Below are 11,642 nucleotides of genomic sequence, written 5' to 3'. Positions count from 1 at the left end.
GTTCAAAATCTTGCTGCGCCGAGCTCACTGTCTGTGACTAAGAGCCTTTGGAAAGCAGTGGCTTATTTCATGCGCTCCTGAGGGAGTATGCGTCACATATCAGATTTCAAATCCGATGGATGTTATTCTGTAAGGAGGAAACCTCGACACATAGTAACCTATAAAGATCTCCGAACTGCAAAACAGACTTTTCTTTATTTTTAAGTTCTAATAAAAGCTTATCAACCACATCTTATACAAAGCGTGGGAGGCGAACTAGCTTGTGAAAAATCTGATAGCAAAACCTTAAACCATTTCAGAGGTCACACGCATGGCACCGCTATGCCTTTAGTGTTGTGCGTGTACATCTTATGAACCTGTCACTCACCCCTTTGGCCCAAATGACAGAGGAAAGCCAAGCCTTGAGCTTCTAGTAATATCTCCAAAGGTCAATCTACAGCTGATAATGCATTCATCAGCACTAAAGAAAATGAACTATATAATTTCACGTCTGTGGTTTTAATGTGGAGATGCATTTGTGCCATAGACCATGGGAGAGAAATATGCCATTAGTTTTGGTTGGCCAAGTGAGAGTACTTTCATTGTGTCTAATGCATACCTGAGTCTAATAATTGTAAAAGTTTAATCTCACTGAAAGGGTTTGGGCTTTTTAAACAATGTGTACTTTATGGCATGTGGCTTTTTGCTGTCGCAGTGCTTTGATTTGCAGGCAATTGGGCATGAAAAGCTGTGCGGTGTAGAAGATGCTTCTATTCCTTCTTTTTTGGGTGGTCACAGGTATGTAATCACACGGCTGTTCTTAGTTCATTAGCTGAAAAATCATATTAATCTTATGAAATGGACATTTTTAGAAAGCTACAATGAATGCACATTTCTGTTTTGACACTATTTGCCAAAAAAAGGCAACTGGAATTTCTGCTGCAAACTTTAGTTAGAGTAAGGGTCAATTTCGTAAGTAGTCATTAGGCTTTTTTTTTTTTTTTTTACTCACAGGATTCATGGCTGCTCGAATTATGAATAATGCTACTTGCAGCACACTAATAATCTCACCCTCTCTTTGAAGTATTCTGCTAAACTAATCCAAAGATTTTTTTTTTTTTATAAAAGTTACCTAAGGAGTTTAGATTGATCTGAAAAGTATATTGCAATCAGGTGTTTTTTTTTTTTTTTCCCTTAACTTATATAGTTCAAATATTGAATAGAAGTGACAGTATAGACATTTACAAATGCTGTTGCTCTAAACTTTCTGTCGAAGATTCTTGAAAAAAAAAATGCATCATGTTTTCCACAAAAATACTAAGCACACCTTTTTGACACTGAAAGCTGCTATAATTTCAACTTTGCCATCACATGAATGAATTACATTGTAAAACAGAAGACTGTTATTCATATTTGTTCATATTTGCCACCATTATTGTTTTTACTATATTTTGACCAAAAAGTTGCAGCCTTGGTGAGCATGAGATTTCTTTCAAAAACATTATAACAATCTTACCGATCCAAAACATTTAAATGATAGTATATTTATGAGCCTTTATGAACGTTCATCTCAAAGCATTCGTCTGAGTCACTAAAGCGTGATTCTGTTTTATTAAATGAGACCTGGTATGTGAATACCATTCATAAAATGCAGAATTTCAAGTCTCTTTTTAAAGTACACAAAAAATGCTAGTACAGAAACATGGAAGATTGCTAGATTTGATCCAAAAGAGTCAGTAATGGTGTCTGAGGGCAGTGACCATGAAGTGTGGCATTGGCATGCTAGTGAATATTGTAGTGGCAAATAGGAATTATTTCATTGCTTTGCAAATGTGTTCCAGTTAGTTTCAATCAGTAAGTCTCAAAGGGTTCACAATTAATGATACGAAGTCTACTTTTACATTCTCCATAAAGTAGGCAACTGAATGGAAATAATGTCAGTCACTTTCTATGACGATCAATGTTTTGCAACCAGTTGGTCCTGCAAAGAAGCACTGGAAAGGTGTTAATGAATTCAGGAGGGGGTAATAACCGAGATGAAGGTAAGAAGCGCTGGTGGAGGTCAGTCCACATGTGTTCCAGATCAGTCATTGTTGTTGGACATAATGAACAGCAGGTTCCCGTGAAATATTTATATATGCAGATTCATATTCAGCTTTGAAGAAAGGAAAGTGGATAATCCATTAGATAAATACAAGTAAATAAATAAATCAACAAGCAAAAAGTTAGTTATTTTTTATTATTCACTTCATTAATAATATTTGCTAAAGTAAAGTGCAACATGCACAAAAAAGTAGCTGTTAGCTATCATTTCTTAGCAGTGTGAGATTTTTATTCTGATAAATTCATAAGAGGGTGTGTATATATATGATATTTAAAAATGCATTTTCATTTGTTCATTTACAGTAGTTCCTTTGTTTAACCATTGCAACTGAAAGTTATGGGGCCACACACTGCACCTCTGAATGTGTGTATTGTATTACCTGACATATCTGCTGTTCTCTCTCTCTCTCCTTATTTACAAATTCCCAAAAGCCACAAAAACAAAACATTAACAAGCTCTCACCGCACCATATAAAAATGCTATGTTCTTCCTCTTCAGGGGAAATTTGCATATCTTGCAGGTATTGGCTGTCAGTTTCTGGATTCCTAATGTGCAAAGTACGTTAAAATTTAAAGCAGGCGAGTGGGAAATAGATTTGAGACTAGTACTTACATGGTAATTCAACTGGTGCAGGAATGATTAATCAATAGTCTAGCTGTAACATCTTTGACGATGCTCTCATCTATAATGTATAACTCATGCATGTGTAATGAATCAACAAATAATTTGTATTGTATTACAGATATTGTTGCTCCTTAGTACCATGCAGCAGTTACAATGCATTAAGATGTCTCAGGCAGCGTGAATTATCAGATTGTTGCCTGAATATATGTCGGCCGTTGCATTGTTAGAATATATATCACATGTTTATACGGCAGTGGCACCGACTAAAGAGCTACAAAATCAAATAAAGTTCTGGAAAACTCAAGGGATATTAGCCAGTACTAAAAAGGTTGACCCCATAAAGAGTTGTAGCCTAATTATGATTTCATTAAATTGTTTATTCAATGGAGGAATAGGGTCGAGATGAAATTGAATTGTTGGATAAGATGATGGCAGTGTTGTATTGAAGCTCAGAGTTGAGTTGGGGTTTTATCCTATTTCTAGGTTAATTACATGGAGCCTTCACTTCAATTGTCAGAGGAGGAGCATCGCTTAACCTAAATTACACCAAAACCCTGAAGAGAAATTGTCTCATCCATGTAAACCCAAGTCCTCTCCCTCTCGCTCATCCATCTCTTCCCCCCGCCTAAGACGCGCCGCCGTCTCGATCCCAGCACGCGCTGCAATCATTAAGCTTACTTCATTGGCAAAACCTACACCTCGGAGGCTGTTCGCGACTGTCCCGTCCAAATCACCCCTTTCCTGCATCAGACTATGACGGTTTACACGGCGTGCCTTCAATTTTCCTCCTCAAACAATGGTTGTGTACACAGCTCATTCGAGGTTTGGAAAACGCAACCAAACGTGATTTGAACATCAAACGTTGGACCATCTGGGCCACATTACGAGCGCCAAATAATGACCGGTCCTTCATTGCTCCTCTAATGCATGTTGTGTTTCACTTGTATAGAGAAATATTTCCACGCAATAACGTTTTCAAGCAGCTGTTTGTATATATGGCCACCTTCATCTCATCTGTCCCTAAACCACAAAGAAAAGGCTCCATTAAAATTTTACACACCGAGAGACAGGGGTGCCGGGCCCGAGGTTTGGTTGAGGGACAATCTCCAGTAGCCACATGCCATTCATTTCTCCTGCTTTTGTTGTTATCAAGGCCGGTCTAATCCCTGATCTTACAGAGGTTATGCATTAGGATTGAGATCTTCAGCACATAAAACAAGTATTTAAAATCAATTTGGTGTCTTTCCTATGCAAAGAAGGGTCACTTAAATAATTCTTTTGAGCCATACGCAAGATAATTGGCATCACCCGGGCGTCTTCTGAATGAAGCGTGTTTTTATCGAATGGCTCGTTAATTGTAAACTTATTATTAATATGCATGCTTTTATTAGTGCAAAATCATTATGTTTAAGCATTTTTTCTGTCTCCTGTAATTTAGTCAAGGACCACTTGATAAGTTCCTTCCTTCATGTACTTGTGATTATCAGTGGGAGTTAAATGCAGCGGTCTGAACCCTTTAAATTCATGAGTTCCCTCAGAGAAATAAAAGCATTTTGCTTACAATTGGTCCACTGGTCCAAAAGAAAGGAAAGACAGATGGCATAAAAAAGACAAAAAACACATCAATGGGCTTTTTAAAAGCAAAAAGCACATTGAAACTACGCATATGTCTCAAAACCAGAGTCTTTTTTGTTTAAACGAATGTATTTTTGCCGCAACCAAATGCCTTGATTTTTTCAAACAAGATTCATCAAGACAAAAAAGTATTTTAATGTAACCCCTCCTCTCTTCGATTGCTCTTTCTTGCTGTCACCCTCTCTTTACTCTCCCTCTCTCTCTCTCTCTCTCTCTCTCTCTCTCTCTCTCTTGCATGCACTCTCATTCTCTCTCTTTTTTTTTTCTCTGTATTTGTGTGTGTGTGTACGGTTCATGAGCGTGCGTTGCAGCCGAGAACTACGGGGGGGAACAATGTGATAAATTAGTTATGCATGCACACAACAAATTGATCCTGCTCTGCTCTGTCACAGAAAGCAGATGTTGCATGCAGTGATGTATGTGGATGAGCAGCATGACTACAGTGCATTAATATTATTTCTTATTCAAATGTAATGCAAAGGACAAACAGCGTCTCTCATTCATGGCAAGATGTGCAAACAATTATAAGCTGTATTTTTCCATTGCTTGATGTATGAACTAATACATCACAGATTCAGAGAGACAAATTTGTCTTTGCCTTCTATAAAGACACGTTTTTAGGATAAGTCATTTTCTCACTGAACGTATTTTCCTCTTCATTAGAATAAATTTGTTTACGATGTGACACATTAAATTATTGTCTGTTTTGCATTTCCCTTCAGATTTTTTTTGTATTACTCAATACATTGTTGAGAGACGTTTTGATGAATGCCAGCAAAAAAAGAGATATTTTCTACATATTAACTCCCATTTACTGCAACCAGATCTGGTATTACAGGAATAACATGTTTGCTCTCCTGCCATGAGTGTATTTGTCAATGTAGCGCAATGTGAATGTAAACCGCATATAAAAATCTGAAGCAATCAGGAAGCAAGAGCTCCTATGATTTGACTTATAGTCATAAACCAAATGAATAGCCTCTTGTCAGAATATACAAAACCTCTTCGAATAGCTGTTTAAAGGACAAACAAACATCCCAAGGTGTTTTTACTTCTCATTAAAAGTCCCATCCAGCAACATCTGGACTTTTGGTATAAGGTGTCCTTGGTATGCCATAATAATTGGTCCGTGTACATCATTTGAAGCCTCTTATTAGTCTTTGAGGCTCTTCCACACGCATCCTCTACCGTTCAAGCCCAGGTTCATGGAAAACATCCAGTATAACACAAGCGTGAAGCTGTCACGGATTGGTGGAAGCGGGCTTCGGGACAGATGCATCCTTGCTGTCAGATATCTCCTTGGCCTCCTCACCTCATAATATTCCCCAAGGACGTGGCATAGATCCACTCCATGATTGCAATCAACCTTGACTTCCACACAAATAAACAACTATCCTTCACCCCGACAATCGCCAAGCTGGCTCATGCCAGGCAATTCACCGAGCACCAGCATTCAACTGAATCGCTTCGTCTCATCTAACTGAGAAACCCCATGGCCTGTGCAATTGACTCTTCTATGAGCCGTACAACAGCTCGGCAAGACTCGGAGCTGACTATAATAGAGAGCTTTGTGAAGGTAGTGTGCATCCAACTCTGAAATCTTTTATTTCAGACTCTTTCCTTATAGCTGGATGCATACCCCTAATGCTCACCCCCGATGGTAGCAGTCATTGACATTTTGAGAGGCAGGCAGGATTACCCTCGCTCCCGTTCTGCCTTCATCCTCTTTTGTAGGAAGAAAACTACCTGACAAAAATACAGTATCCAGTTCAGATGGCTTAAATCCTTACATATTTTATTATATTCCAAAGCCCTTCATAATTCATGGCCCTAAGCGTATTACTGCCCACTTTTGTTTACGTTTTGCCATTTTCCACCACGATGGAATGACAAGCCAGCGATCATCATGCCTGAAGGGCGCTCTTTCGTTTGAATGCCGGCTTACTCTGCCAGGTTGAGCCGAGGTCTTGAATGTTGTATGTTTTGAAGGCGAAGGTCAAGATACGGAGCTCCTTTCAACCTCAGACACTTCTGTGTCTTTGTTCATCATGTTCGGTAGATGATGGCAGCTAGCCAGTGTAGGATAAAAGTGTCAGCCTATATATGCAGCCATGTCTTAATGCATAGGAAATAAAGGACTTCAGTTACAGTTGATGATAATTCAATCATCCCATTAAGATGTAGAAAAAAGCAGTGGGCTTAAATGTTGTATGAGAGGTTAATAGACTAATGATCGCTAATAACGAACACAAGGATAATGTCCTAAACATCCTTTGAATACAAGCCTGTTTATTCGACCCGCGTCCATCAGTATGCTAACAGAGAAGTAACGTTGATTTGTCTGAATAATACGTATCCTCTGCATAGCATGACATGATTTTTAAGAGGCAGATGAATGCCTGGAGGAAGGGGGAACAGTAACAAGTCATTCTTTAACGGCAGGTTGGATAATACAGAGGCATGGTCATGTTTTATAGGGAAGAAAGATCAATCCTCTCTCAAAGAACTTGAATGTTAATATACTGAGGCACACCTTGCAATTTACCTCCCTGGTCTTCAGCACCATTCCCTGCCAAGCTGTGCTAGACTGATAAGGTATATTAGTGTGTTCTTTCCTCCAATGATTTCTCTTTGTGCCGTTAGTAATGAGTCATGGATCCGGTAGGGGGGCCAGTCGCATTCAGACTAAGGGATGAATAGAGGAAAACCCCATTTGATCATATCTGTGAAACAAAAAAAAACAAAAAAAAGTGAAAAACAGCTCTGTGCAATACTCCAGACTTTTCATTCACAGGGTCTCATATTATACACAGTACCTTTTTATCACATTAAAGAAACCGCATAATCACTAAAACATTAGTTTGGATTTTACTGCAAGAGGTGTAATTAACACTCCGTGTAGTCATCTTGATTACATGTGTTGGTTCGATCTGATTTGCCCATGGGAAGTCGCAGCTTGATGTGTTTTATACCAGGAGAAACCACCATGCACCACTGATTGTAATGTGAAAAGCTTGTGTAAAACTTGCTGTTAATGTTCCTGCTAAATTACGATGCAGAAAAAAAGTCATCTTTTGCCATATATTTCTCTACTTATATTCTGACATACCTTTTGAATAGTAAAGTATATGAATATTGTATAAACAAAACAAAAAGTTTAATATTTAACAAGGCAGTTTTACTGTAGAAAGCTTTTAAAAGTATGATTTTATAAGTAAAACGTATAAAATGCATGAACAATGACAATTCAGTTTTATTTAGCTAGCTATTATTTTTTTTTTATTGTATTTATATTTATTTATTATGCTATATGAATTGTGTGTTTGTTTTGTATTTTTATTAACCATATTTGATGGAAACTTTTGATGAACTTTCATCAGAGTCTTTATCATTATCATTGTTTACATATTTAGAAGATGAAAATGAGTTGGTATATTAACATTCACAGCTTGTAATGACATACAGTTACGAACTCTATAAGTTAGGGTTATTTAGTCACCAAAATACTTATTATGCATGTAATTTCATCAGTATATTAGCTTACAGTTTTTTTTCCTGTAAACTAGAAAATTACATCTATCTATTTATCTATCCGTCCGTCCGTCGGTACTTCTTTATATACAGCATTACAATATTATTGTTAAAAATGTGTAATGATGCTGTGCCAAAAAAAAAAAATAAAGCAGTGGGAAATATTTAACAGTAGACTTTTGTACTTTGGAAATGAATATGATGTTGAATTCTGAACTCAGCACGAGTTAACCAGTGATTTTAATTACTGAGCACAAAGCAAACACTTCACATCGTTAAATATTGTAACTCTGTCCTTTATGTGGCCCTGAAAATTCAGACACAGGTATCCAGTGTCACACATTATTAGATTATCATGGTTGAGATAGTAGGGAACAGCTATCTGAAAATGTTTGGCGTACATTTCTTTTGAAAGACAATATCCATAGAGACACAACAAGGACAACGGCAACAACTCACTATAAAATCCTCATCATTGGTGCTTGCTTTACATGCATTTAAGATTTTATTCACATATGCTTCCTCACAAATGTTACCCTCACTGTCCCATTTACAGCAGGAAATAAAACAATGTCCAAGATTAGATGGGCAGCATGACATTTAAACTGCTCTGTGCATTTGGTGGATTCTCAAGCCCTATCAGAAATGCATAACTGGTTTCTCTAAAAGTTCATTTTGAGGGTGGCAAAATAGCCCTCTGAATAATTCATGAGGTATTTTGTGCCTTTCATATTGCTTTAAGGCTTTCAGATTTGCATTTCTTTAACATGCCTAGGAGAAGTCCTTCAGTGACAAGAAGTATGAATCTTAAAAATATGAAAGGATCAACCCTTTTAGGTATAGCTCTTGGATAGCTACATTACTTGATGAGAGAGAGAAGCTTCCTGGACACTACAAATTCCTCCAAAGATGTAGGTTTCCTGGAGTAGATTGTGCAGCTTAGCACAACTATGTTATCTAATTGGGGAGCCATTTTTCTGAGTTGCTTCGAAGGAAGCCATTGTAAATGTTCCCCTAAAATAATGTCTGGTAATGGGATGTTAAACACATATGATAAAATATGCATTAACCTTAGGGGTCAAGAAATAGCTTAACTGTAAACATTCAATTGTGAAAAAAATAATAATGGGTTGTTGTTATTATTATTATTATTATTTTACTAAATGCTAACGTTCCACACTTAAGGGCACGTCACACTCAATTGAAAGTGTGACCATTTAAAAGCGTGCTGAGGTGAAGCATCAGGACGTGATTGATGTTACGAAGGTTATGGCTTTTGGTAAGAAAAGCCAGCTTGAGGGGACCAGTCAAAGACTGTGATTTGTTACATTGCAGCAGTGTAAAAATTAATGGGAAGATCAATGTGTACATGTTGTGCGGGTGACCTTTATTGAATGTGAGACTGTGCAAGATTTTCAGCCATCCCTGGCAATAGAACGTGTTAGATTGTGCTGACAAGCCATTGCACTTTTTACATAAGTAAACTGACCAGTGTTCTCGCTTAAATTTCTGGTTGTCTGGTTTGAATGTGTAGTGGAAATGGGGATGTTGTGCACATTTTGTTTAAACATCTGTAACTTGAGTTTTTGAGTCAGATTTTGATACTGTATTTCCATTATTTACTGACAGAAATTTGAAGCTTAATGGTCCCCTTCTTCGTGATTCCATGTTTTAAACTTTAGTTAGTGTGTAATGTTGTTGTTAGAGTATAAATAATATCTGTAAAATGCTAAAGCTCAAAGTTCAATGCCAAGCAAGATATTTGATTTAACAGAATTCGCCTACATCGAACGACCCGTTTGGACTACAGCCCTCTAGTTCCTGCAGGAATGACGTCACTAAAACAGTTTTTTGACTAACCTCCGCCCACATGAATTCACAAACAGGGGGGCGTGGCCTTGTTGTGCTCCGACGGAGAAGAAGGAAGAGCTGTTTGTTTTTGTCGCCATGTCGTTGAAACACTGTTATTTTCATCTCTGAGTCCAATCACCTTTGTTTGGGCTTCCCAGGAACACTGTACTTTGAGATTAATGGTTACAATTTGTGTTTAACTCGGTTCCCAAAAATTATAATGCACATGTAAAACTATGTGCAGCTCATTTTACTGAGGACAGCTTGCTGAGGACAACTTTCTCAATCTCAATCAGTTTAATGCCGGATTTGCACAAAGATTATTCTTGAAAAATGGAGCAGTTCCCTCTTTGTCTGGAGAAGGCGTTGTTTATGGACCACAACTGGTAAGTGTATTTTATTATTTAAGTTGGTGCGTTTAACAGTTTCTGTAACTTATTACACAAAGGGCAAAGCTGTTTAGCTTTGTTAACTAGATGTTAGGGCTGTGCAAAAAAAAACAAATGCGTCTCCAGCACGGGCGTTCTTGCCCAATCACGTTACCAGGAGGGCAGCCTGCTCTCAGCTGCTGTCGAATCACAGCACAGGAACCGCTGGCCCAATCAGAACTCGTTACGTATTTCTGAAGGAGAGGCTTCATAGAACAAGGAAGTCATCAGCCCGTTTTTGTGACAGTGAAAACAGCAGTATACAGATAGGTGAATTGTGTGAAAAATACTGGGTTTTTTTTACACGCGAAACATGAACACATGTTATATTGCACATTGTAAACACAATCATAGCTACAACAGAGCGCGTAAAACGGGACCTTTAAAACTGTCTAAATTAATGTCAAGTTTAGAGTGCACAACCAGCAGCCTGGGTTGTAACACTAGTGTGAGTATTCAAAGCTGCAGTCCGTAGGTTTAGCCTCTTTGTCGCCATCTCTATTTAAAAATGTGCAATAGCAGCTGTTTGCGGAATTATCCTTCTTGCATTGGTTGTGTGCCGACACGGCTCCAGCGCAGATGAATCTACTGTTTTGAGGAGTATGTGTGTGTGGCAGTAAGCGGTGTGGATATTTACTGTACTTCAAAATCACAGATTATAGCCTATGTCTTGGAATATATGACCCAAATAAGAATTTTCACCATATATTGTCATCTGAAGTATGTGACAAGTCTGCCACATTTTTTCAGACCAATTGTGAAAAAATGAAAAAAATAAAATAAATACAATAAATCACGCCATACAGTGATTTCAATCTAAAGATTGCCTGGCTCTTATCACAACAAACCAAGCAAATTATTATTATAATTATTACACTTTGTTCTATAAATAGTAATGTTAATAACATCAGCATTGCATTACTGTGAGTACAGTGTGTATTAGCATGTACATTTAAATTTCTGTACAGTCTAATCTCTAACTGTCATACTATTCGAATTTCATATTAAAAAATTATTTTAACCCCAAAAGGATACTATACTCCCTTTGAACTGGTTGTCTTTAAAATACAAATCTTTTGTTAAATCCCATATGTAATCAGAAGCACATTTATGATAGCAATATAATTAAATTTAACCACGTGAGGTAATGACGCGGCACGTTATGTACTTGATCAAATATTGATTTCAGATGATTTTTATAAAAAAAAAAAGTTCAGAATTAAATTGTGCATTAATTTATTGTGCTGATTAAATCATTGCTATGACATGACCACATATTTAATAGTGATTTGCTCTCAGAATTAAAAACGTAAAACACTCAAGAATGTATTAAATATTAGAAATAGACCAACACATATCTCACCATAGATATTCACATATGTTGTCCTGGTTAACGTGTTTATCCAACATTAATACAATGGTCAAAAGGAATTAGGCAAGGATAAATTAGATATTTAGGCTACATCTATCTGTCTATCTTAACTGTCTGT

The sequence above is a fragment of the Carassius gibelio genome, chromosome B14 (assembly GCF_023724105.1).
Source record: "Carassius gibelio isolate Cgi1373 ecotype wild population from Czech Republic chromosome B14, carGib1.2-hapl.c, whole genome shotgun sequence".
Classification (NCBI taxonomy): Eukaryota; Metazoa; Chordata; class Actinopteri; order Cypriniformes; family Cyprinidae; genus Carassius; species Carassius gibelio.
This window is presented reverse-complemented; position numbering follows the sequence as displayed.